We start from the raw sequence: 26,369 nt of genomic DNA, 5'->3' as shown, positions 1-26,369 counted from the left end.
TTTCACACAACCATGAAGGGGTTCAGTGATCATTATTATATGCATGAAGTTCACAATAACTTTAATCAATTATTTTCATTGAACTGTGTTTTGAAAAAGAGATGCAATTACAATCGCGGTTACCAATATAATTTTTCTTCAGCAAATTTTGTGAATGAACTTGTTAAGTTTCACCACGATTTCAGAAAAAAGAACTTAAAGAAATATATTTATAGCTGCAATGTGTGTGTGTGTGTGTAGCAGCGTTTATGTACTCATATCGCAAGAAAAGTGACACAACTCAAAAAAAGAAAAACAACTTTGAAGAAAATGAAGGTTTTACGCAATAGTAGTTTTAGGTGCTTTAGTCTCAAATATTATCATATGCACAGAAAAAATATATTAATGGTTAGCTTTTTTTTTATCTAAATTATTAATGACTTCTTAAAGTTCGAAAATTTTCTTTCTAAGTTGTGAAATTATACTGATGTATCATTATTGATCATATCGTTTTTACGTCACCACGCACCAGTTATGTAAGCAAACTTTGTGGGAGTTTTGTGGTAAAAAAGAGCATTAAATTTAGATTTTAAATCAATAACTAGTACGTTTTTCTCAAATTTTGAGTTATGTCACTTTCATTGCCGGGGTGCGATATGTTGTTGAATAAATTAGCCAATTTCAACGATTGGATGAAGACTGAGATACGTTGTTATAGTGTATTCATTTTAAATGATACAGTGGTGGTAAAAAAATTGCATCACCCGCGTCGCAAAGGAGAGGAATATCATTAAGAGTGCATTCAACACACAGTCAAGCATCCCGTATCTCAGATGATATGGGAATGTATTTCTGATCAAGGAGTTGATGGGCTTCACTTTGTGCAAGGAACAGTAAACGCTCAGGTGTATATTGGCATTTTGGAAGAGAAATTGCTTCCTACTATCCGGGATGACTTTACTTCAGTTCCAAACGTCATTTTCCAGGATGATTCTGCTCTGTGCCATAGGGCAAAAATGGTATGTAACAATTTGAAAACTTTTATCCTGCCATTAGACTTAAATTGACGTGAGGTTAAGTAATTTTTTTTTCTCTAAACTCACGCGCAGGTTCAGAAATGGAAAAATGAGCATGGGGTCAGCAGTTTGCCTTGACCTGCAAACAGCCCCGATCTACGTAAACAATTATCGGATTCCTGCCGTTAAATGTTTAATTCATAAGTTTTGCAGAATTTCACATACATTCATCGTTAATCGGTTGACCAAAACTTCTCACATAATCTCATTGTTGTGAAAATGCGAGGATGATGCAATTTTTTTTACCAGCACTGTACTTTCAAAAACAGGTGCAGCTGCTGTTACTTACGACCTTTTAGGGGTCCGCACGTGCCGGACGCTCGATCATTTTTACTTAGGGTCAAAATGGCAGACCAAATTTAGAAATGCGTTTAGGTTTTTTTAACACATAGAGCTGCTTTAATTGTGAAATAGAAATTGCGTTAACACTGTCGAAATAGATAACTTTAGATTTTGGTGGAGCTGATTTACTAAGAATATGATGCTTACTTTATAGCTGTAGATGTTATAACCACAGGATAACAATTTAAAGTCAATGTTTAAAATTCTGGGAATAAAGTGCGAATATATACTTAAAAATGTCACACCCAGGAAAATGGATTGAGCATGTAACAAAACACTTTCATCCATTCACCTCTTTATATTTTAATTACAACCCTTTATCCCTGGTAGTAAGTAATTTTAAATTAGTATTTAATGCTAAGAAGAGCGATATAAATAATAACGATGAAAAAAGCCTCGAGTTCAGAGTGCAGAATATTGCGCGCTTTATCAACTCAAACTGAAGAGGAAATTAACCATTGTTAAAACCATTTGTTAAAATTTGGAGATGAGCATTCATGTTTTGTGGGATTGTGACATCAATTGTCACAACTAAACATGGCACCATCTACTGGTCATACTGATGGCGCTTCTTTATGATCCCATATACATGACCATCTCCAAACTTCAACAATTGTCACATAGCTTCAACTTTCACTCGCTTCTACAATTGACTCGGAAAGTCTTTGGTCTTTCCGCGATTTTTTCTATATTTTTAACGCATCCTCAATTCATATTGCAAGGCAACTTTATCAGGATTAGACAAAATATAGAATTGAAGCATTTTAGAATGTGTATAATTTTGTTTCATTGGAATGATCTTGTCGCACCCCGGCAGCAGAAGTGACGCAACGCAAAAATCACCAAGTAAACCAGTAGAATTCGTTAGTTTCTTCAGAACGATATTACAGTGTTTTACGGGTAGGGGGGAGGCTGTGAGGACAGTTGTGTAACTTTAGAATCAACGAAAAGTTGAGGAAAATTAGGGTTGGGAGATTTTATACAAAATAATTACTCAGTCAGTTCGAAATCCTATAAATGCGGAACATCCTTCCAACATCAATTTTCCTCTAATGAAGCGAAGTCAGCATAACAACAAATACATATAAAAAACAAACAAACAAGCAAGTAAACATTACAACCAAGCACAATTTAGTTACAAATTAACAAAAAAAACAGCTGATGTGTGCATCACATGACTTCCTTTTACTTCAGTTTAATGTCATTTCCCCATTATTGGCAAATTTTAATGTGATTCAATTGTTTAATCTCTAAATATCAGTAGCAGTGGCCAAATTGAAACCAAATTTAAAAATATATATATAAATAAAAAATAAATCGCCAAATTTGTCTCCAAGTTGGCGACAAAACTTGGCGACCAAAAGACTAGCGATATATTGTCAAGTGTCCGACAATTTATAACGCAACTTGAGTTTACATCGAAATTAACAATGATTTCCCCCTAAAAAGGGGCAAAAGACCCCCTTATAAACATCCGAATGCAACCAAAAGGGAAGGTGCACAAATAGACCCCATTAGGAGTTTACGCACCAAATTTCAACTTTCTAGGACATACCGTTTTTGAGTTATGCGAGATACATACACACACAACACGCACATACGCACGTACATACGGACGTCACGAGAAAATTCGTTGTAATTAACTCGGGGGTCGTCAAAATGGATATTTCGGGTGTCTGTACGTTCCTAGGCATATATTCGCGTGTGATCGGGTCGAAAAAAAAACTCAACATTCATTAGGGGGTGAGAAAAATGGAAATTAAGGCCGATTTTTGAGTGAAAATTTTGTCGCGAATACAATACCTCCTTTTTTGTAAAAGGAAGTAAAAAAAGAGTAACAAATTAATAAACATGAAGCTGAAAATAGTTAGATATTTTTACAATTGTTTCAAAAACGTCTAAATAATTAAAAGTTATTTTAATATTTTGAAGAATATCAAACATATCGCATTTTGGCAAGAAAAGTGATACAACTCAAACGAGCTGATGTGTGCATCACATGACTTCCTTTTACTCCAATTTAATGTTATTTCCCCATTATTGGCAATTTTAATGTGATTCAATTGTTTACTCTCTAAATATCACCAACAGTGGCCTAACTAAAACCAAATTAAAAAAAAAATAATTTGAATTTTGACATCTTGAATTCAAATTATGTTTTTCGCAATCACGTGAGTGTGTATGTAGGCGTGTGTGTTTTTGTGGGGGGAGGAGGCTTGTGTGTTTGTGTGTAGGGGGTATGTGTATGTACGTGTAAGCATGTGTGTTTGTGTCTGTGTGCAGGCATAAGTGTTTGGGTAGTTGTGTGTATGACTGTGTGTGTGTGGGGGGGATGTGTACGTGTGTGTAGGCATATGTGTTTGTGTCTGTGTGCAGGCATGAATGTGTGGGTAGTTGTGTGTGTGTAGGTGTCTGTATGTATGCGTGTGTTTATGTGTTTGTGCATGTGTGTGTAGGTGTGCGTGTGTGTGTAGGATATCGACTCAACCTGGAGACGGTTTTCGCTTGAGGAGCTGCATCGTGAGGAGCCGGTCGACGGTGGTGATGCAGAGGGTGCTGGCGGGAAAATAAAATCATAGCACATCAAAACAGTCAAATGAAAGCAATAAGCAATCGTGATTGCTCAAAAAAAAAAAACCCTCCAAATTTGTCGTCAAGTTGGCGACAAAACTTGGCGACCAAAAGACTGGCAATATATCGCAAAGTGTCCGACAAGTTGTAACACAACTTGAGTTTACATCAAAATTAACGATGATTTCCCCCCAAAAAATTGACAAAAAGCCCCCTTAGGAACATCTGAATGCAATCAAAAGGGAAGGTGCACAACTAGACCCCACCAGGAGTCTACGTACCAAATTTCAACTTTCTAGCACATACCGTTTTTGAGTTATGCGAGATACATACACACATACCTACGTACATACGGACGTCACGAGAAAATTCGTTGTAATTATCTCGGGGGTGTCAAAATGGATATTTCGGGTGTCTGTACGTTCCTAGGCATATATCCACGTGTGGTCGGTTCGAAAAATAAACTCAACATTCATTCGGGGGTGAGAAAAATGGAAATTAAGGCCGATTTTTGAGTGAAATTTTTTTTTTGCGAATCTACTTCCTTTTTTGTAAAAGGAAGTAAAAACAGCATTGGAGAAAAGATTTTACGCAATAGTAGCTTTAAGTGATTTAGTCTCAAATACTACAATACGCGTAAAAAAATATGATGTGATGTTTGATGGTAAGTTTTTGTTATCTAAATTAATAATGCTTACTTCAATTTTGAAAATATTTCTTCTAAATTATAAAAATTTAATAATGCATCACTACTGATTATATCGTTCTTAAACCACCACACACCAGTTACATAAGCTAACTTTGTGCAAGTTTTGTGGCAAGTAAGAGCATTAAATTTATCTTTTAAATCCAACTACTAATACGTTTTTCTCAAACTTTGACGTTTTTTTTTTTTTTTTTTTTTTTTGACACAGATATGAATGAGACACTTTAAAACATTCAACGCCGTTTCATTTCCGCCTTTATGACTATTTAAAAGTCACACAACTATCTTTCTGGCTCTCAGATAATTTAACTTGTGTAGATTCTTCTGATCAATAAAACACGCAATTTGGCTTTGTTTCCTCACCATAACTCAAAAATTCAAAATTTTGAGTTGTGTCACTTTCGTTGCCGGGGTGTGATATGTATCGCATAACGAGCTGATGTGTGCATCACATGACTTCCTTTTACTCCAATTTAATGTCATTTCCCTATCATTGGCAATTTTAATGTGATTCAGTTGTTTACTCTCTAAATATCACCAACAGTGGCCAAATTAAAATCAAATTTAAAATTAAAAAAAATTCGCCAAATTTGTCGCCAAGTTTGCGACAAAGCTTGGCGACCTAAATACTTGCGATATATCGCCAAGTGTCTGACAAATTATAACAGCACTTGAGTTTACATCGAAATTAACAATGATTTCCCCCCAAAAAGGAGCAAAAGACCGCCTTAGAAGCATCCGAATGCAACCAAAATTGAAGGTGCACAACTAGGTCCCACTAGGAGTCTACGTACCAAGTTTCAACTTTCTAGGACATACCGTTTTTGAGTTATGCGAGATACATACACACATACACACATACGCACATACATACGTACACACGGACGTCATGAGAAAATTCGTTTTAATTAACTCGGGGGTTGTCAAAACAGATATTTCGGGTGTCTGTAGGTTCCTAGGCATATACCTGTATCTACGTGTGGTCGGGTCGAAAAAAAAACTCAACAATCATTCGGGAGTGAGAAAAATGGAAATTAAGGCCGATTTTTGAATGAAAATTTTTTCGCGAATACAATACTTCCTTTTTTTGGAAAAGGAAGTAAAAAAGGTACTTTTCTAGTTCTCCAAGGTTTGCCTCCTATAATCTAGAATTTGGGGGAACGAGCCTGTTTTTATGTATAGATAATGTATAGATAACTGCTCAAAAAGTGCTTTAAAATACATGAAGCAGCCCATATATTTTGTGCCAGATAATTAAGAATTTTCAGTTTTAAGCAACTATCTAATTTCAAAAATTTAATTTTAAAAAACTTGCATTCACGTGGTTTTTAAAATTAATAAAGCTTTAAGCTCAGCGACTAGCTTAGTTTTAGTCGCGACTGAATGATCGCTCCCGCCAATCAATATATTTTGTGCCAGATAATAAAGAATTTTCAGTTTTAAGCAACTATATAATTTTAAAAGCCTAATTTAAAAAAAAAATACATTCACGTGGTTTATAAGATTTATAAAGCTTTAAGCTCAGCGATTAGCTTAGTTTTAGTCGCAACTGAATGATCGCTCCCGCCAATCAAATGGTTCGATGAAGGAAAAATAGTAAAAGCAGAACCTGATTGAACACTTTCCCGAGGGAATAAAACACGATACTAGTCACGCGGGCTGCGTTAGCATTGGCTTTAATATCAAACTTTGACTCAGCTCTGTAATGAGAAAGTAGAAAAGAAGAACGAATGAAAAAGTGGAAAAGTAAAATAAAAAATTGGACATGCTTTTTTGATACCTTTATTGCAGTTTTTTGTTCGTCGTAAGAGTGGAGGTCAGTTTTACGTCTCTGAAAGTAATACACAGTTAAAAAACAATTAAAAACAATCCTTACTTTGCGTGCATCCCCCCCCCCCTTTTTTGCCAGCTTTTTTTTTTCTTTGTTAAAGCCGGGAGTTCGTAAAGGAAAATATTTCATAACAACAGAAATTTTATTAGCGTGTTCCATTAAAGTGAATATTTCTATTTTCCGGGAGGGGGGGGGGGGGTATTTTTACTAAAAATTGGAAGATCACGAAACACTTGATATAGTGATTATCGATTTAGCGAACCTACATTTAAAAGTACAGTAAACTATGCAAGCCATCCAGCCTAAAATGAACAATCGCTATATTATTACGTGAACATCAAAACAGGAGGGGGGGGGGGGGCTATATAGTGTGGATGAAAAATTTCCCCTTTTACTGTTCTCGCTTACACCGATTGCTTCACTGTATTTATATTCTATCTAACATGTTATCGTAGACTTTTTAAATCCCCTAGTTCTCAAAAATCTAAGACAAATGACTTTGAGAAGTAATTTTTAAAAAATGAAATGTCGCAGGAAACTTCCCGAATTTTTGGCTTACATTGCGCAAAAAATTAATCCCTTTAGAAATTATAAATGATTGCCGAATGTTTTTTAAACGCAAGTAGTAAAGAGTTGCACATTTCTCAGTGAAATGTTTTGGATAGTAAAGGAACTCTTTCAGAAGTAATTGAAAAATCAATCTAATCGCAGGTAGTCTGTGAAAAACAAAATCTTAAAATAAAATTAAAAAACGTACCCTTAAAGAGAACTTGAGAATTTCAAAGTTTTTTTATAAACATAGTTTGGAATTTTTAAAAGAAATCTCTCACATGATTTGAAGTTTTAAACGAAAATTAAGCTTTGGTATTATCTTTTAATACATATTTAAATTTATAGTCAATATGGTAGAGGTTAAAGTCTGCCATTTAGTGTGCTTTTAATTTACTTAGAGGCCTTATATCAAAATTTTAATTCCGAACTTTTTATGTATAGGGGAATGTGGAGCAAAGTGAAATAGCGAGGCAACGTGAAATGGTGAAATATTTACTCTGCTTTTAGCGCCACATTTCAAGAAATATTTTATTTATTTAGTAACACATGTATTCTGTTCTAGTCAAGAAAATATTACCTCTGAGAATCAGAAGTAACATATATACAAGCAATTTTCAAAAAATGATATTCATATTGTAATATTTTATGGCAAGTCGAAAATTATTTTTGGTATTATAAAATGATAAACTTCTTGTAATTAACATTTGAAATATTAATTGAGACCTTCTAATATTCGGTGCAGTATTTATTTAGTTAATATTAAGCTTATTTGTATTTTAAATACTTTGTACAATTAGACAAGTACATGCGGGGCAAAGTGGAAGGGGCGAAATGAAATAGTTAATTTAGTTTAGTTATTGAATCATTTACTATTCGTTTAATTATTCTATCATTTATTTACTCTCTTACGTATTCTTTATTAATTGCTTCATTAACATACCTTAATTTAGTAATTCCCTTATTTATTCATTCGTACACTTATTTTTTTATTCATTCTCTGTTTTATCACTCAATTGTTTTGTCCTCATACATCAATTAATTAATTTATTTAATTATTCGTTTGTTTCAGTATCTTTTCATTTATTCATATAATCTTTTATTTACCAATTCATTCGATCAAAAATATTTTTTTTATAATCGAATAGAAAATATTTCATTACAAAAATGTTTCTTACATTAAATTAAAAAACGCAATTTCAATGCATAATTTATTATAAAATACAAGGTCATTTCCTTATGTACTGTGATTTTCAAAAAAAATTTACAATTTATTCATTGTGAAAAAGATCAGTCATCTTAATTATTTCACTTTGCTTTACATTCTCTTACTTGTCTTTAACCGATAAACCTATTTAAAAATTAAGAAGTGCCTAGTTGTTAATACTACAAAAATCAAGCTACTCAAGTTTCCAGTAGCTTTCAGTATACAAAGGTTAGCGTGAAAGTTATTTTAATAAATTTACAACTTTAATATTACTGAAATGAAACTAAAATCTCTGAGGGCTAAGAGTTGTAAGTAACATTAGTGTGTTACGTTTAGAAAGAAAAGGTTACCAGTGTTTAATTTCTAAAAAGTCATAAAACGTAGTATTTCATTCACAACATCAAGCGCAAATTCGGTTTTAAAATAGAAAAGTGGACTTTAAATGTTGGAGTTTAAATGAAATGTAGATCCTGTTATCTTCTTTGAACATCTACGAAAGTAAAGTGAAAAGTTCTTGGCCTGGCAGAGTAAGACTACACTACAATTTTCACTTTTAAAAGGGTTTTATTTTCTCCATAATCTCAGTTGATTTCAAAAAAGAAATTCTAGTGATACTTCAACATTAGTATTCCTTCACGGAAGTAAGAGTCTGGATGGATGAGAAAATATTCATCTCCAGCCCTCTCAAGGCCTTTCCAGACACAAATTTCTTCAAGTTTGAGAGTAGATGGAAAGTTTGAGAATGCCAGGAAAATAGGAAGGTTGGCAGGGAAAATCGTACCTCAAATTCCGCAGTGCATCCATCGTCAACGCACCCCTCCGTTATCTTGGTGACAGATTATTTTCTCTTCTTCAAGCCTTCTTTTTTCTCTTCTCGGGAATTTTGGCGTCCAGCTGGTCAAGAAGATGAAAGTACTATGCTTCTCGATTACTAGAAGACGCCTGGACCGATTAGGAAAATTCTTTTTCTGTTTGAAACGGTGTATACTTCTCCCGGTCGTCTAATGGTCTTCGAGTCCGGGTATGAGGGATCCTGGAGAAATCGAGGGAACTCTTCAAATTTCATACTCGCACTTTGTTGTTTGTAAAATCATAGCGTCTCACTTGGTGAAACGATTTTTATGGTTTTTTTTTTTTTTTTGTTTAATGGATAGGAGTAATATAACTTAGATCCCAAACCTTTTCTTCACCGTATTTGTTTTTTAGAAAAAAGTTATGGGCAAAAAACAATAAAATTCATTTAATTTCAATATTAAACGATTAAATATAAAATCCATTGTTAAAGAAAGTGCCATAAAACAAAGATACCTTCTTTACTCAGTGTTAAAGAAAGTACCATAAAACATTAATATTAACCATGGGAGCTCCTTAAGGGAGTGGGTTTGAGGGATATTTTTCCTTTTTAGGGGGCTTCTTGCTTTGGGAGAGACCCCCCCCCGTAAATATTTCCCCTGTATTAGTCATTAGTAGTCATGTCGAAAATTTTGAATAAAGACTCCTCTGAAGCAAACGGAAAATTCATTTAGTATCATTGCTCTAGTAGTATTTTGATCTTCATATATACAACATTACATTAGATACTGTTTTTAGTGTGGTGTTGATCTATAACGGAGCCAAGTAAAGAGAAATGTGACCTTTTTCACGAGTTACGTGACAAGTATTATTGTGTGAAATATAAACTAGTTAGGAAAACCATTGACATTTAAATGGTTCTAATTAAATTATCATACAAATAAATCCTGGAGAGGAACAAAAATAAGTTTTAGTGGCAATCGTAAAAAATGATATGCGCATTAAGATTTTTTCTCTTTTTAACCGACTTCAAAAAGGACGTTAACTCAACCACGCATAGACTAATTTGGAAAACTCTTTTTTTTCTCTGGTTTGAAAAGGTAGATACTTCCCAGGTGAACTCATGGTCATCATGTAAGTATCTGAAGATGGGGTCCTTGAAAAATAAAGAAAACTCTTTAAATTATATGGGCAAAGTTAAAGCGATTTCTGTTGTTTTTTAGTGACTCGTGAATTTATTTCGGAAAGCATACTTTGATAAAGTCAAACGATGATGAAGACAACTTTCTTTGTAAATTAATTGCACATTTGAAAAAGCCTTTATTCAGTTTTCGGAAGTCTCCGAGACGCTGTCTATTTCTTTTTCTATTCTGCTCATCTTAGCTGTTTTCAGACCCCTGTGCTAGACGCTTTCTCACTCGAGATGTACTTAAAGAGGATAAACTACTACCTAATGTAACAGACAACCCACCAAATCCTGTATTAAACACTAATTTAACAAAATGCGAAAGTCTTTAAAACTAAACCTATTCAGTTACGTTAGGTAGGTAGTTTATAGGAGGCCTCGACTTCAAATGGTTATTAAAATCAGGAGATCTTATATACTTATTCAGGTATTAAAATAATTCAACGTATAGTAATTAAAATCAGTGTTTATTTTATAATTGGGTGTTCAGTTTAGTTGATTTTTGTACTGGAATTGTAAAATAAATTTGATTTATACGTTTGGGTAGGAAATCGTATGTAAGTATGACAAATTATTTTTTTACTGTTTAGTTCCTCTTCGTTTTTTGAAGTCGGTTCTCTTTTTATTTGAAAATAATTTATTTACCGATTAATCGGATTATTCGCGGTTTTCGCTCATCCGCAGTTACCATGCCACACTATTCCGCAGATAGTTGGGAGTTTACTGTATCAACTTTCTAAGAATTACAAATCATTATTTTTAAAGAGCAGATTTTTTTTCTTTTTTTTTGAAATTGATACTTCCTATAATGATACATAACAGTTCATTATATTCGAAGATACCACAGTTAATACCAAATTTTAAAATTCTGGGAATAAAGTGCAAATATGTGTGCAAAAATATCACACCCGTTCAAATGCATAAAACATTTATTAAAACCCGTTCGCGTCTGTCTGTGTGTGTGTCTGTAAAATTATCTGCTGCGGACTGACAATGTCTATCAGGTCAATACTAGTACCGTTGGATACAGGACAGCCAGGGGAAGCGATTCCAGGGATGTCCTGACACACTGATCGTCAATTGCCATCCGCCGCTGTCGGCATTGAGCCACCGCTGGTGGCTAGCGGGGGCTGGCAAGCGAAGCAATCTGGGGGAAGAGCCCCCCTGGTGTTATTATTTTTGTAGCAATCACCTTAATTTCGCATCTTTTTTGATTTTATTCGAAATAAATCTGTCACAAAACAAATAAATAAATAATGTTAAAATTGCAAAAATAGCAATTATGGTTGTAAATACATGTTTCGGGATTGCAAGGAGCTCCACATAAAGGCTTTTATGTGATGTATTTACGTACATAAGCTCATAAGCTCACATTTATCTTTCATTGAGAAAAGGGTTCCATGTTACACCGAAACATGTGTCATTCTAATTGTTATTTGTGTAGTTTTAGAGTTGCTTATAAATTTCTTCACTGAGATAAGCATTTCATTTGTAAAGCTGTCTTGTTCCAGTATTTTGCTGCCAAATTGCTACATTAATTCTCAAATAAAAATTATGAAGTTAATTCAGAAAATATTCATAAAATATTCAATGCTATATTGGCGAAAAGATCCGTTCCAAATCTGGGTTTAATTACCCTTTTAAAGAACGAGCTCAGTTGATAATGTAACTCTCATTAAAAATCAAGGTTCGAGGATTAGTCTTTCTTATTTCACAAAATAGTAAATCGCAGCAATTTCAAAACCAGAGCACATAATGAGATCATGAAACGGAAGTTTCCTTGGAATGCATCCAAAAAATCTTCGGAAAGATAGGAGATAATTTCCCCATGAACTACAAGATAAACGACTATATTTTTTTTATTTTATTTCTGCCTGAGAAAAGACTTTATGGAATTTCGTCCTGTTGGTTCTATTTGCGCACTGAAATTGGCACTCATCACTGAATTGCAAATGTGCGTGCAAACGTTGGCAAGCATGATTTTTTCAAACCTCAATTCGGAGGTCATCAATGTGTATTTTATGGAGAGTACGTGGCAAAATTTTATTAGGTATAAAATTTTTACAGACGACGAAAATGACAGTTCCTGGTGTGACTCTATTTAAGTGTAGTCTACAATATAGTTTAAGATCTATTATTTAGCGTTTTTGTTTTTGTTAGCACATCTTTCTTCGTGGAAGTCTACTGAACGAGATTTTTCGTGGTATGATGCCAACATTTCCGTGCGTGCGGCTGTAATTCTGAGCAGTAATCAAAAGTCCGATTTAAATTACATGAAAAAAATAATTAATTCCGATTCCAATTAGTGCATGGGTATTTCTTTTCTTAAATATCAAATCCAATGCTCGAACTTAGTTTTATTTTTCTTATTGTTTTAAGTAATTACAGAAAGTTTAACCGAATTTTAAACAATATTTACATTTTTCATTGCAATGAATAACATTCCTTTGACATATTTTTGTATATTTTACAATTATGCATATAAATTACGTATATAAATTGTTACAAATAATATAATATATAAATAATAAATTTTACAATTATGAATATAAATTGTTAAAAATAAATTTAAGTTTTTTAAAAGCATCACTCCTTAATTTTTCTTAACTTCTTATGAATGATTCCATCACATAATTTTTCACAGTTTAGGAATTATTCTCATAAATCATTGCAACGTAACGATTATTTTTATGTTTTTTAAAGTACAGTACTGGACAAAAAAAGTATATACAAATTTGAGAAATCTATCATTTTTTCAAGATATGACACCAAATATGAGTATAACTGTTCTATAACTTTTGTTAAATAAAAGGTATACTTCTGCTGACATGTTTCAATAAAAATTAAATCTCCCATGCGTTTTGGGGACCAGCAACAAATTGAAGAAACCAGAAAAGTTTTTTGATCATCTTTCATCATTAATAGCTGGGAATAAGCTGTAAATTTCAGCAATTAGTTTTTTTACTATGTACAATAATTTATTGATTTTCAAGAAAGCATTACTTATATTCACAAAAATATAAACATTTCTATAAAAAAGAAATTTTTTTTCTCACGTTTTTGGTTCAGAACTCGGAGTTTTCCGTCATGACTTACCGAACTTACAGCAAATTAGACAGCATGAAAGGATAATCATTATACTAAAATTTGAAAAAAAAACTTTGAAAACCAGTTTCCACCCTGCAGGATAAAGGAGCAAAAACGCGAGTGTTTACATTCACTCTGTGGTTAAAAAAATAAAAAAAAAAGAAAAAACGGAAAAAAGGTGAGAGGAGAAGGGGTGGGATCATTGTGGCAATGCAATTGAACTTCAAAAATGTTCCTACTGCAAAAAATTTGGTACTTAAAATTTATTAAAATAAAAACTCCTTACAATGTCAGACAATTGACCTTGCGTAGTTTTTTCAATAGAAACTACTAGTTAGTCGTTTACGTGAAACAGATGAGCTTTCGTTCAGATATAAAGAATATTTTAGCTTATGAAGAGGAAGATATAAAATGGTTGGGAGTATAGTAATAACCAATACTAGAATCAGAGATGAGCTATGCAAACTGAAGCAAAAATATCAGCTCGAAGCAAATGGTTCATGCGGCGTAGGTAACAAATGTAACGCCAATATTTCTGAATCATAAGGTGACCAATGAATAACCTTGTGGCTAACAAGTACAATGGAGTCTGAACTTCACTGCTTTTGGGCTCTGCTGGTTCATGATTTGCTTGTTGTAGCTTTTATTTCCTGAGTGATTGCAAATTACGATTAATTCAGTTAAAATAGTCTAAGGCTACTACATAAACCAGTTGACTCTACAGCTGACCTTTCATGGGTGAGCGTAAATTGAAGACATCGGTGGAGGATGAGGGTAGCTTCTCTTTTTGCCGCTTTTGTGTTTTACATTAGCAGGGGTGCCCCCTAAGAGCAAGGGTGCCCCCCACCCTAAATAACGAGACGACCCCCAAAAGCAAGAGCACCCCCAAAAATGAGAAAAATACCCCTCAAAACACCCCTCCCCATAAATTTCAATGGCGCAACTTGTGCCATAAGCCCCCCTAACTGGGCACCCCTGACATTAAAGTATTGGGTGAGCACAAATGGTGGACATAGGGTTTTTTAATCACATTTTTGAAACTACTGCACACATTAAAATACGTGATGCATGAATTAAATAAAAAAAGTTCCGAGTATTTTTCCAATAAATATCAATTAAACAAAAGGGCAATGTGTGAGCTGATTATGCAAAATGTTAAATTTCAAATACTCAATGTAATATGCTCGCCTTTTCGTTGCCCACATTTTAGAGTATCACATTGTAAATGGTTCATAATGCAGCACGAATGCGTTCTTGGTGCTTTTCTTTTTAATGTTATCGACACTGGGAGTTGATAAACAGTGTCTTTGGCTTAACCCCATAAAACGGAATCACACGGCGAGTGGAACAAACTGGATTGCAGGTTGGACGTATGGCGTGTAACAAGAGGGTCATACATCGAACATTTGTCGCTGAAAAAAACTTGGTGAATTTCTCTTTACATTCATGTATCACTTATGGTAATATGTACAGTAGTTTCATTATAATTGTTTGAAATTGGATCCAGAATTTGTGCTCACTCTGTATTGCGATTAAGACGACGTTTGTTAAATTTTTAAAAGGAATGTGACTACGACCGTAAACGCTGATGGTAATCATACATAACATTACAAGTTACTATATTTCATTCTGTCCAAGAACTAAAAATCTCCAACCAATATTCAATTAGATATTAAAGGAAAAGAACTATAATAGGCTATTTCTCAAAAGAAAGTGACGAAAAGCATTACCATTTTTTTTTCATTTCTTGGAAACTAAAGTGTTATTTATCACGAGACTCATATTGATTTCGTATTAGAATAAAATATTATTGGAATTATTATCAAAAATCCATTTGTTTTTTAAGATTAGTAGATGTACTTGAAGCAATAACGTGAGAGCTAAAATACGCAATAAATAATCTCCCATCAGTCAAGTTATATTTTATAAAAATATCTTTGAAAAATGTACATTATTGAAATTGTTTTAGGGTTAATAGTTTATGGTGGTTATTGATTTTGGTTAATTATTGAAATTTATCTCATAGAGTTGAATTTTTTCATAATATTTAATATAAGGAAAAATCTTTGAAATTGAATTTTCAAAAAGGTTTTTGTAATTCTTGAAAACATTTCAAAAAGTTAAGCTATTACCTTATTGCACCAAGATCATCAATTAGCATAAAACTAGTTTAGGTGGGGTAATGTCACTACAACTCAATTCAATTTAATAAGTTTATCTTTCAGCTTTTAATATGTAAATTAGACTTTTTTTGAGTACTTGAGAAAACACCTGCTCTCTGTAAATTAAATATTTTCAAATCTAAATTCATTTGATCATTCCGTAGTTTTTGTACTTGAGTCCTGATACATCAATAAGAATCGTTTATACTGATTTTTTACTCTTTTATTGGTTTTTGCTTTAACTAAGTGTCAAGTATCACTGATAGAATCACCGCAGTTTCGTATGACCAGCATGTTGACTGAGCGTGCTTCAATTCCGTGTTGCTTTCTCTTTATCCCCGGAAAGTTCTACTCCTCCCTTAACCAACAAACCTTTTGGGCGTTTCCCGGAAATGGGAGTGATACGTGAAAAAACAGATGATTCCTCACTCAAAGCAGTTGGTGAGCACCGTAAAGTGCCTTCCTAAAATGCTAGTATTGATAAGCCGATAAATGATTAAAAGATATGATGGAAATGAATTGCGAGGTTTACTTTGAGTGATAGAAAGCTATTACATTACAATTGTGGTGGTATGCTATTCTTCCGGCCATTTGGGCAATAGCTATTTATTTTCAAACATTAATGCTGCATGTCTTTACTTTTCATTTATAATCACTTCTTGTTTGTAGATATATGAAGGGCTCCCGGCGAGAATGTGATATGCCACATGATTTGAATTTTCAGTAGGTCAATTTCCAACTTATAAAATATATTTATAGAATTTTTCAAAGGTATTCTAGATTCTGCAATACTTAAACCAGATATGTTTATCTCCAAATGACATAATCCATTGCCATGTTTATTTCAATTTTAGTTTTGAGAAACAAAAATTTTGATCTAAAAGTCACTCCTTGTGGCTTGTCACATTTCTGCCCAGATTCCTTTATATACTATGCGTGTTGGTATACTGCGGAATCGGTTCAGCTACTGTCAGGTCATCCAACGACATTATATCCGCCGTCATTTTAAATATAACCATATTAAATTAAACATAACCTATTTTCTTTCATCCTAGAAGTCTGTGTAGTCTTTTGTTCTCATGTAATATACACTTCAAGCATTTTCGGTTTCGGGAAAATGTACTCTACCCGCAGGGTTTTATTTGCATGAGAGCTCGCCAGAGTTCAGCAAATTCACTTTTTCATCCACTTTTCAATGAGCCTTTTTAGATACTACAGGGATTTCTAATTAATTTCAGACTAATTAAAGTATGAAAATAAGTTCTAGAAAGTACATAGATATATATATATATATATATATATATATATATATATATATATATATATATATATATATATATATATATATATATATATATATATATACACACACACACAGGGTCCGGTTTATAAGCCTGTATTTGGAGAGGGCACTGTGTGAGGCGTGATGGGCATATGGTGGTGTAAGTGGTATCTGTAGGTAACAGTGTTTGTGCCACTTGCAGTAGTAGCAGTGGCATTGAACGGCGATCATCGTTATGTGCTGTGTAAGAGATTCAAAATCGTGATTTTTCGGTTTATACTCAGCAGGAACTTAGCCTTCGGTTCCAATTTGGCCAACATTATCTTGTTGCAGTTAGAAAAATAATCATAGATTTGTATCGAACTCAAGAGTTACAGATACTACAATGAAAACCTAAACACCTCGCCGACCTCAGACCATTACGACGTTGAAAAAGGTGGCTCATATGGGAGCGTCCCACCAGGAATTTTCAAACTGTTACAGTAAAAATTGTTGATACCAAATTGTAATCAACAGTTACATAGTGATTTTCTTAAAGGAATTTAAGAAAAAGTTTGTACAGTGATCTTTACAACGGGAATAGTTTTTCTATCCGAACAGGATCATGTCGGCCAAGCTGGAATGAAATACAAAATTCCTCCAACATGAATTTATTCCTCCACAACACACGCCAATTCTGCTACTACAAATGACCTGTACACTGCTATCTGCTGATGTCACTTTAACCACCGTATCACAACTGCAACTCACACAGCATCCTCTCCAAATATGGGAGGTTTATATGCCGGACCCAGTATTTATACAGCATGTCCCGCTATAATCGTTTAGATCTCAATTCTTGCAACAGTTAGTCCTAGATGCATACTTCCAACTGCAAAAATTGTCACAATAAGGTGTTGAGTTAAGATATCGAAAGTTTGAATTTAAAAAGAAAATTAGTGAAAAAATGCGAAATCTAACTTTTTTTACGATTTTCTAGCTTATGTTTAAGGAAGTAATCTAAATTGAAAAGTCATTACAACACAAAAAGTTCGACATTACTACGACAAATATTCAATGAGATATGGAACGCATCGTTTTGTGACTTACACCAGTTTACACTCTTAATCAATAACACCTTTGGGGGGGAGGGATATAGAGGTTAACACGGGGGGGGGGAGGAGCTTAAAATTTTATGTGTGCATAGAGTGCGTTTTTTAACTTGTACGCTGTTTTACGTATCTTAGTATAACATTTGCATTTATTTCTCAAGTAGCATTGATAAATTTAAATGTTCTGTTTCTTTTTAGTCCCTTAAAATTTTAAGCTCCAATATCCCTTTGAGTTTTTGTCGCAAATATTTCAATTTTTTTGTGTTGGAATAATACTTTAATGGAGGTTATTTCCCTAAATAGACGTCAGGGGACCTAGAGTCCGTATACAAATTTAGAATTCATATTAATTTTCTTTTTAGCTTCAAACTTTCAATATTTTAACTTTGCTCCTTATTTTGACCATCTTTGCAATTTGAAGTATGCATCTAAGACTAACGGTTGTAAAAATAGAGGTCTTTAAGGTTAAACGGGGACACGCTGTGTAGAAGATTTTTACTTTCATAGTTGATACTCAACGCGCCAATACCGGTTAATCTAGCTTGCCGGGGTGAGTTGTTTTCCCAGCACTGGCAATGCATCGGCAATGAAGCGAGTTCTACGGTGTTCATTGCATTATTTTTATTGAGAACTTGCATGCAAGAGAATCGGTGTCTAATGTGGACGCATTTAAATTGAAATTCTGTTTTCTCTTACTCCAACTGTTATACCAACTTACTTCTGTTATAGCCAGTTAAATGATCCATTGTGGTAGATATCGTTACATGGCAAGTATCACTCAATGCAAGCAAAATACAAATAAAAAGAGCAATCAAATATTAACTGTATATAATTAATAGAAAAAGTCATTAAGTCAAATGTGCAAAAGCAATAAGTTATGTGCATTTTCAATTTAAAAGCAAAAATTCATGACCAGTCTTTTGATCGTTTAATAGTTGGGGAATGTGAGGCAAAGTGAAATGGTGAAATATTTACTCTGCTTTTAGCGCCACCTATCTAGTAATATTTTAACTTTGTAGTAACACATTTAATCTATTCCAGTTAAGAAAAAATTACATCATACTACAATCAATTTCAAAAAATTGATACTCGTATTGTAATATTTTGTTGTTAGACAAAAATTATTTTTGTTATTATTAAATGATAAAGTTCTCGTGATTAACATTTTAAATATTAATTGAGGTCTACTAATATTCGGTGCAGTATTTATATGTGTTACTGGTAAGCTTATGTATTTTAAATGCTTTGTACAGTTAATCAAGTGCATGCGAGGCAAATAGCCCGGTCAAAATAGACATTCGAGTTCGGAAAAATTCCCATAAAGCTGAAAATTGGTATAAACCTTAAGAACATCATTATAAGTGAAATGTCAAAAGTCCTCATCGATCCGAGTGGAGCTAAATATTTTATGCAAGGTCAAAGGTCAAAATTGAAATTTATTTTTTTTTAAATTGAAAACATTCGTACAGTGCTGAAAATTGGTACAGACTTTAAATGCATCATTGTGAATGATATATGAAAAATTCCCATCGATTCCACTTGAACTAAAAATTTTATGGAAGGTCAAAGGTCAAAATAAACAAAAAAACTTAAAAAATCGGAAAAATTCACATAGAGCTGAAAATTGGCAGAGACACAAAATACACAATTATAAATGAAATATAAAAACCCCCCATCGATCCCACGTTATATAAACATTTTATGCATGGTCAAAGGTCAAAAAATATTTTTTTTTTAGTTTTGCAATTATTTCAAAACATAACTGTTATTATAAAAAGCGCATTATTAATTTGTAAATTATACAATATGTTGAAAAGACGTTTTTATATGAAGTTCAACTCTTTCTGGTTCAAATTATGTGAAAATGATGAAACAAGTACAACATTATCCCTTATTTAACGGATATAAGATGCCTCTCAGTACCTATTATCTCTAATCAGATTCTTCAGGTGCAGCAGCAACAATTTCTCTAGCCTTTGCATACAAAGGTTGATCAAAAGTAACAGGTAATGCTTTGTATTCTCCAAAGCACAAAGTAAAGTAGTGTATATGCTATTGTAGTGATTTGCAGGTTGGTGAATAAATGGTAAGAACAAAATTCTAGAGATAGAAAAATCCATATTATTCTTTGTTAAACCTTCAATATAACCGTTCCAACCTGATAGCGATAAATTATTCCATTTCCCATACAACCATAACAAATCTATTTTCCGGAGTAAGAAAGAAGTTGTATCACTTTCATAAGCAAAATTCTGAGCAGTTATTTTACTATATCCTACTACACCATTATTGTGATACTCATGTGTTGGAATATGAGCTTTTTCTGCAAAATCTTTCGCTGAAATAATTTGTTTCATTCGCGATAAAGGATCTTCTGCTAAAACTGAACTTCTAGGAATAATATTTTGGATTATGCCCATTATGTGTAGAGTGTTATGGCCATCTAAAGTGCGTACGTTAATACCAGCATTGTCTGCTGCGTATTGAATAAATGTCCCGGTTTCTGGTGATACAAGATGTGTCTGATGGTTAAAAACTGTAGCCGCCTTATACGCCATAGTATCATTATACGAAGCACTTAAACCAAAAGACGAGAAAATTTGTATCAAACGTTTAGATCCAAATCGTCGATGAAAAAAAACTGAGAGACCCAATTGTAATATCGAGATGAAAGATCTAGGACGAACAGCTGCCATAATACAGTGGCTGACACTAGTACATATTAATTTCAAATGTTCCAATTTAGATCGTTTTCTTTTTAAGATAATTTGCTCCAAAAAATAAGTCAATGACTCCGGAATGTCACTATTAATATTTTCAAACATTTGACATGGCGGGGGATAATTGTTAGTGTCGCACACGACAGATTGGATATCTTCTTGAATATTTTCTGCCGCAGTCTTTAGTACCCTAAATCTTTCCTCTTTTGCTGTTTTTTTTTTATTTTCTTACCAAGCTTTGTTCAGTATATCGTGCTGAGTGTAAACAAATCATTGCTAAACTTCCACGTTTCTCGGTTATAATCATTCTATTGCCATACCTTAACTTTAATCTGTTTTTGATTGTTTTATCATCTGGGACTTCAGTTTTACAAATATTTTTTAGTTCTTACAGTGAAAACTGACAATCATCATTATTTTCAGTATAATCAAATATTTCTGTCATCGCCATAGTAACAGCGGGATTTTCAGGACGACCTGCTTTAAGACCTACAGAACGCTTTAGAAATGAAGTGTAGCAATTAGAATGGTACTCCGCTTCAGCAGCAACTAAATCGTATTCATATTGTATGCGTGCAATAACAATTTTTGCTACGTCATCTGAACGATTATGTGCAATCTTTAGAATATTATCTTTAAAGGAAAGAGTAGCAACTTGACAAATTCTACGCCGTATATTCTGCTGTTTTTTCTTTTCAGTCTCTTCATTTGCTTCATCACCACAAAATAAGCAACAGTTTTTAAAACAAAATGTTGTCTCACCTGATAGGACTAGTACGAGGTGGACTACTCAGAGATGTACTGGCCTCTGTCTCTTGTTGTCTTTTAGCTACCTCAATGCCCACTTTCGGGTGTACATTTTGCGACCCTACATGAACTGATCCACCGACTGTTTGTCTTTCAAGTATTCAACAAACCCATCGTTCCTTGCACTACTTGAATCAATTATAGATTTTAGTCCGCGTTCAACAGTAACAATTTCACCGTCAGTCAAAGATTTATTGAAAATGAAGCAATCTTGCGGCATCTTTGAAGAATTATTTGTTAAGGGTACGTATTCATATCAAATAAAGTATCAGTAAACCCGATTTTTCACAACAAAGAATCACTCCCTGTTAATAGGAGCACTTGTGCGACTGACTTTGCTCATACAAAGGAATCTAAGCGCATCCACTCTCCCCTGAATGTAATTTGATCTTTTCAATTTGAAGGGGGAGGGGGTGTGAATCGTAAGAGGGGATAGGCATAGCGGTCAAGTGTAGTTTCTCGAGGTCACTCGAAAGAAAGAAAAGGAGCTTCAGTACTATTTCCAAGTTTCAAAAACTGCGATACCTTATGAATGTTATCATTTATTGGGGGGGGGCACAAATATTGGGCTTTTTTAACACCTAGGGCAGATCAAATTTCTGGTTTTGGAAGTACTCGTTATCAGAAAGGGATCAAAGTAATTTTAGGGCACAAATAGGGGGTTTAAGGTCAACGAAATATGTCATCAAAATGCAGCTTTAGTTTTGTCGCTTACGGGGGAGGAGGGCTGGGGGGTAAGACCACCAAGGCACAGCCTCTAAATCTCCGCTTGTATGTACATAAATTCATAGTTTTCAAACTTTGTATCCTCTATTTTAAGACACTTACCGTTTAAGAGATATTTGTGAAAAATTGATTTTCTGAGCTTCGACCTTGAATAAAACGTTTAGCTCCACTGGGATTCGTTGGGAACGTTTGAAATTTCGTTTATAATGATGTCCCTAATTATTTCTATGGTAATTTCATAGTCAAAGTGCAATATTTAGACAAAAATTGGGATTTTAGGGTGAATTTTTAGGAATTTGAGTCCTTGAACTGCAGTTTTAGACTTTATTTTATCGCTTTAGGGAGAGGGGGGTATGACCCCTTGACCCATCCGCTGAATCCCCTCCCGTTTGTGCATAATTATCTATTAATTATCTATTAATTTTCAATCTTTGTATTCCCTATTTTTACAATAACACTTACCGTTTAAGAGATAGTTGCGAAAAATCGGTTTTTGACCTTTGACCTTGAATAAAATTTTTAGCTCCACCGGGATCGATGGGGACTTCTGACACTTCACTTTAGTGTTGTCCTTAACTATATTTGTGTTAATTTCATAGTCAAAGTACCAAATAGGGGTACAAATAAGGGGTCTAAAGATTTTTTTTAATATGTCTCCAATGCCATTTAAACCTATATTTAGTAGCTTTAGGGTGGAAGGTATGACCCCCATGACCCATCCTCGGAATCCCCACTTGTTTGTACACAATTGCATACCTTTCAAACTTTGTAACCTCCATTTTTTCGCTAACAATTATCGTTTAAGAGATATATATGAAAAAATGATTTTTTGACCTTTGACCTTGCATAAAATTTTTAGCTCCACTCGGATCGATGAGGACTTTTGACATTTCATATATAATGATGTTCTTAAGGTCTGTACCAATTTTCAGCTTTATGGGAATTTTTCCGAACTTTCGCTTTTTTTTGGTCTATTTTGACCGGGCTAAAAGTGGATCGAGTAAAGTGAAGTAGTTCATATCATTTACTAGTCCTATCTTTTGTTAAATTTCTTACGTATTCATTTATTAATTATTTCATTTACATTTCTTCATTTAATAATTCCCTTATTTATTCCTTCATCCCCTAATTTTCTTATTCAATCACTATTTTACTAACTGATTTTTTTTCTCATTTATTAACATATTTATTTATTTATTCTTTTTTTAATTCATTTTCATTTTATTTATTTATTAATGTTTTACTCATTTATTTGTTAAAAAATATCTTTAATAATCGAATTGAAAATATTTCATTAGTAAAATATTTTATTTTTCACTTAGCACGATGAAAAAAAAGTGAACATTTTCCTTTCATTTTTTTTTTTTTTTTGACGGTACAAATATACTGTCAAAAATAAAAATAATAACATTTCAATGCAACTTTTATTATAACATATGTTGTTCTTTCTTTATGTACCGTAATTTTCAGAACGAATTTCTAGTTTGTTCATTTTGAAGAAAGTAAGTTATCTTAACTATTTCACGTTGCCCGACATTCCCCTACTACGACGGTAGATGACTTTAGTCTCAGTTAATACACTTCATATTCATCTTAGTAGTGTCAGTTGATGTGAATTTTATTTTTTACATTGCCCCATCAGAAAAAGAAGTGAGAAATTTCTATCTTTTTCCGGAGGCACAAGTTTACTGCTAAAATAAAAAAAATGTTTCAGTGCAAATTATAATATGAAATATATTGTTCTTTCTTTATGCACCGTAATTTTCAGGACAAATTTTCAACTTGTTAATTTCGAAAAAATTAAGTAATCTTAAGTATTAAGTCACTTTGCCTCAAATTCCCTCCCCTATGTTTAGTCGTAACTTAAGCACGATGTCCTACCCTTGTAAATCCAAAAGAAAACGATCCTGAAGAAAACATGTATCCTTTCAGCCGGACGGCACTTTTTAAACTAGATCGTATGCAGATAGCACTCATGTTAGAAGTATAGCTCAGTGTCTACGAATGCACGTAATTTCACGCTATTAAGTATGGAAATTTAATTATTTTTAATAGCTTATAAGCGAACAACAGCAACATATTGTTAAACATTTAGAATTAAAAAAGAAAATTTACATCTTAAGAAATAAGTTACATTTAAAAAAAATCGTTTTCAGCTCTTTAAGCGAAAATAAAGCGCTCTCTCTTCTAATCTTTTTAATTACCTAAAAAGTTTTACTTTTTGATAGTTATTTGAAATGAAAAGTGGGAAAAAGTTATTGACATAAGAAAACTATTCACCGAAGTAAAGATATTTCTGAAATTTAAATTAAAAAGCAGAAGATGGAAGTGGTCTTTACTCCATTTCACTTCTTTCATTATTGCTTGTTGTTTTAATAAAGAAATGCTTTCTGATTTGAATAGATATATTTTATTAACAAACTTACTTTATGCAGACATTTAGAGATAACAGAAGAAAAAAAAACAATGCTTTAAGTAATACAGCTTAAATACATCATTAAATCACTCCGTAAAGACGTATAAAAACTACTTTTATTTCACTAATCTTTATTCTCTTTTTTATCCGCGATTGATCACTAGAAGTCAATTTGCCGTCAAAGAATTATTTTTCCATTCAACATTTTCATCCTAATTTTAGAAGTCAAGACTGTGTCGGAATTTCTGGCCGTGACCTACTTGTAAAATTCTTTCTTTTTTCTTACTTAGTTATTCGAAGCAACTTTATTAATAATGGACTGCAAAATTATTTTTTCAGCATGTTGCATCTTGCGTTTTATAGGGAAAAATGAGTTCTTATTTTCTCTCATAATGGTATTTGTTTTCTGATTTTTCGTTTTTACTTTTTCTTTCCTTTTTTTGTAATTTTTATTTGATTCTGTGTCTAAACTTGTATTTTGCTTATTCATTCGCTTTTTCATAAGCTGACTCAGTTCAATCGCACTTTCAATTAAGTTATTTTGCTAGTTAATATGTGCCTTTACTTTGACATCCATTTTAGTGCCTATCTTTACTTCACTTAAAATTACTTTTCTTTCTTTTAAACATCTACCTTACAACTCAATAATAGGTGCTTTTCCATTATTTGCTCATTGAGTTTTAGCTTAGTTTCAAAACAATTTTTCAGAATCGTATGATGCTACAACGTACTATAGGGTTCGAATTTATTCAGTCAAAGTTCTTTTTCGGGGATTTTCAACTTTCTCAAGTGCTTGACCAACTCTTTAATTGACGTTGGGGGGGGGGGGGGTAAAATTAAATGTTATTTTTCTTCTGCGCATTTGGATGCCACGAGAAGATTCTTGAAAGGAGTATTTTACATCCGTCATAGGTAAGTTCTACATTTCAGCAAAGAAATAAAAAGTTTCAAAACTGTCATCTTTCGATTGCAAAATTATGACGAATCAAGTTATCGCAAGTTTAGTTAAATAGGTAATTTACTTTTTTTCTAATTTTTGAAAGTTGCTTACATAAAAATGCACTCATTATTACTAACGCTTTGGGTATGAAACATATTCATCATGTTAAATGAATCAAACTTTTTTTCTAATTTTTGAAAATTGCTTACAGGAAAAAAAGCACTCTTTATTACTAACGCTTTGGGTATGAAACATATTAATCATGTTAAATGAATCAATTAACCAACGTTTTGAAGCACAAAAATTGCAAATTACTGCAGACACGTGTTTTGGTGTTACAATGAACACCTTTTTCAATGCAAAGAAGTGTGAGCTGGATGAAAAGTCATCCGAGAAGAGATATCATTAAATAAAGATATCATAGTCTTTTCTCGGATGAGTTTTCATCCAGAAGCTCACACTTCTTTGCATTTCAAAAGGTGTTCCTTGTAACACCCCCGAACCACGTGTCTGCAATAATTTGCAATTTTTGTGCTTCAAAACGTTGGTTAATTGATTCATTTAATTTTCAGCACAAAGGTATTTATTCGTTATATTAATCATGTATTTCTTACAGAAATAAACTTTGCCTAAAATATTTTAACATTATAGGGCGGTTTCTTTGTAGAAATAGAAAGCAGATAAGGAAAGATAAGAATACTTTTCACAAACGTGTGCTTCTCTTGACCCTGGAAATGAAATAAAACAGAAAGATCACCAACATTCATATTATCTGTGTAGTGAAATTCTGAGTTCGTACATTTTTATCTTTCTTTGTTCTTTTGAATGATGTGTTATCAGAAAATTGTAAACATAGATGAAGAAAGTATAAACTTGGTAGAAAGTATTGAGAACCATTT

Source organism: Uloborus diversus, chromosome 10 (genome assembly GCF_026930045.1).
Source record: "Uloborus diversus isolate 005 chromosome 10, Udiv.v.3.1, whole genome shotgun sequence".
Taxonomy (NCBI): Eukaryota; Metazoa; Arthropoda; class Arachnida; order Araneae; family Uloboridae; genus Uloborus; species Uloborus diversus.
Note: the sequence above shows the minus strand (reverse complement) of the source record.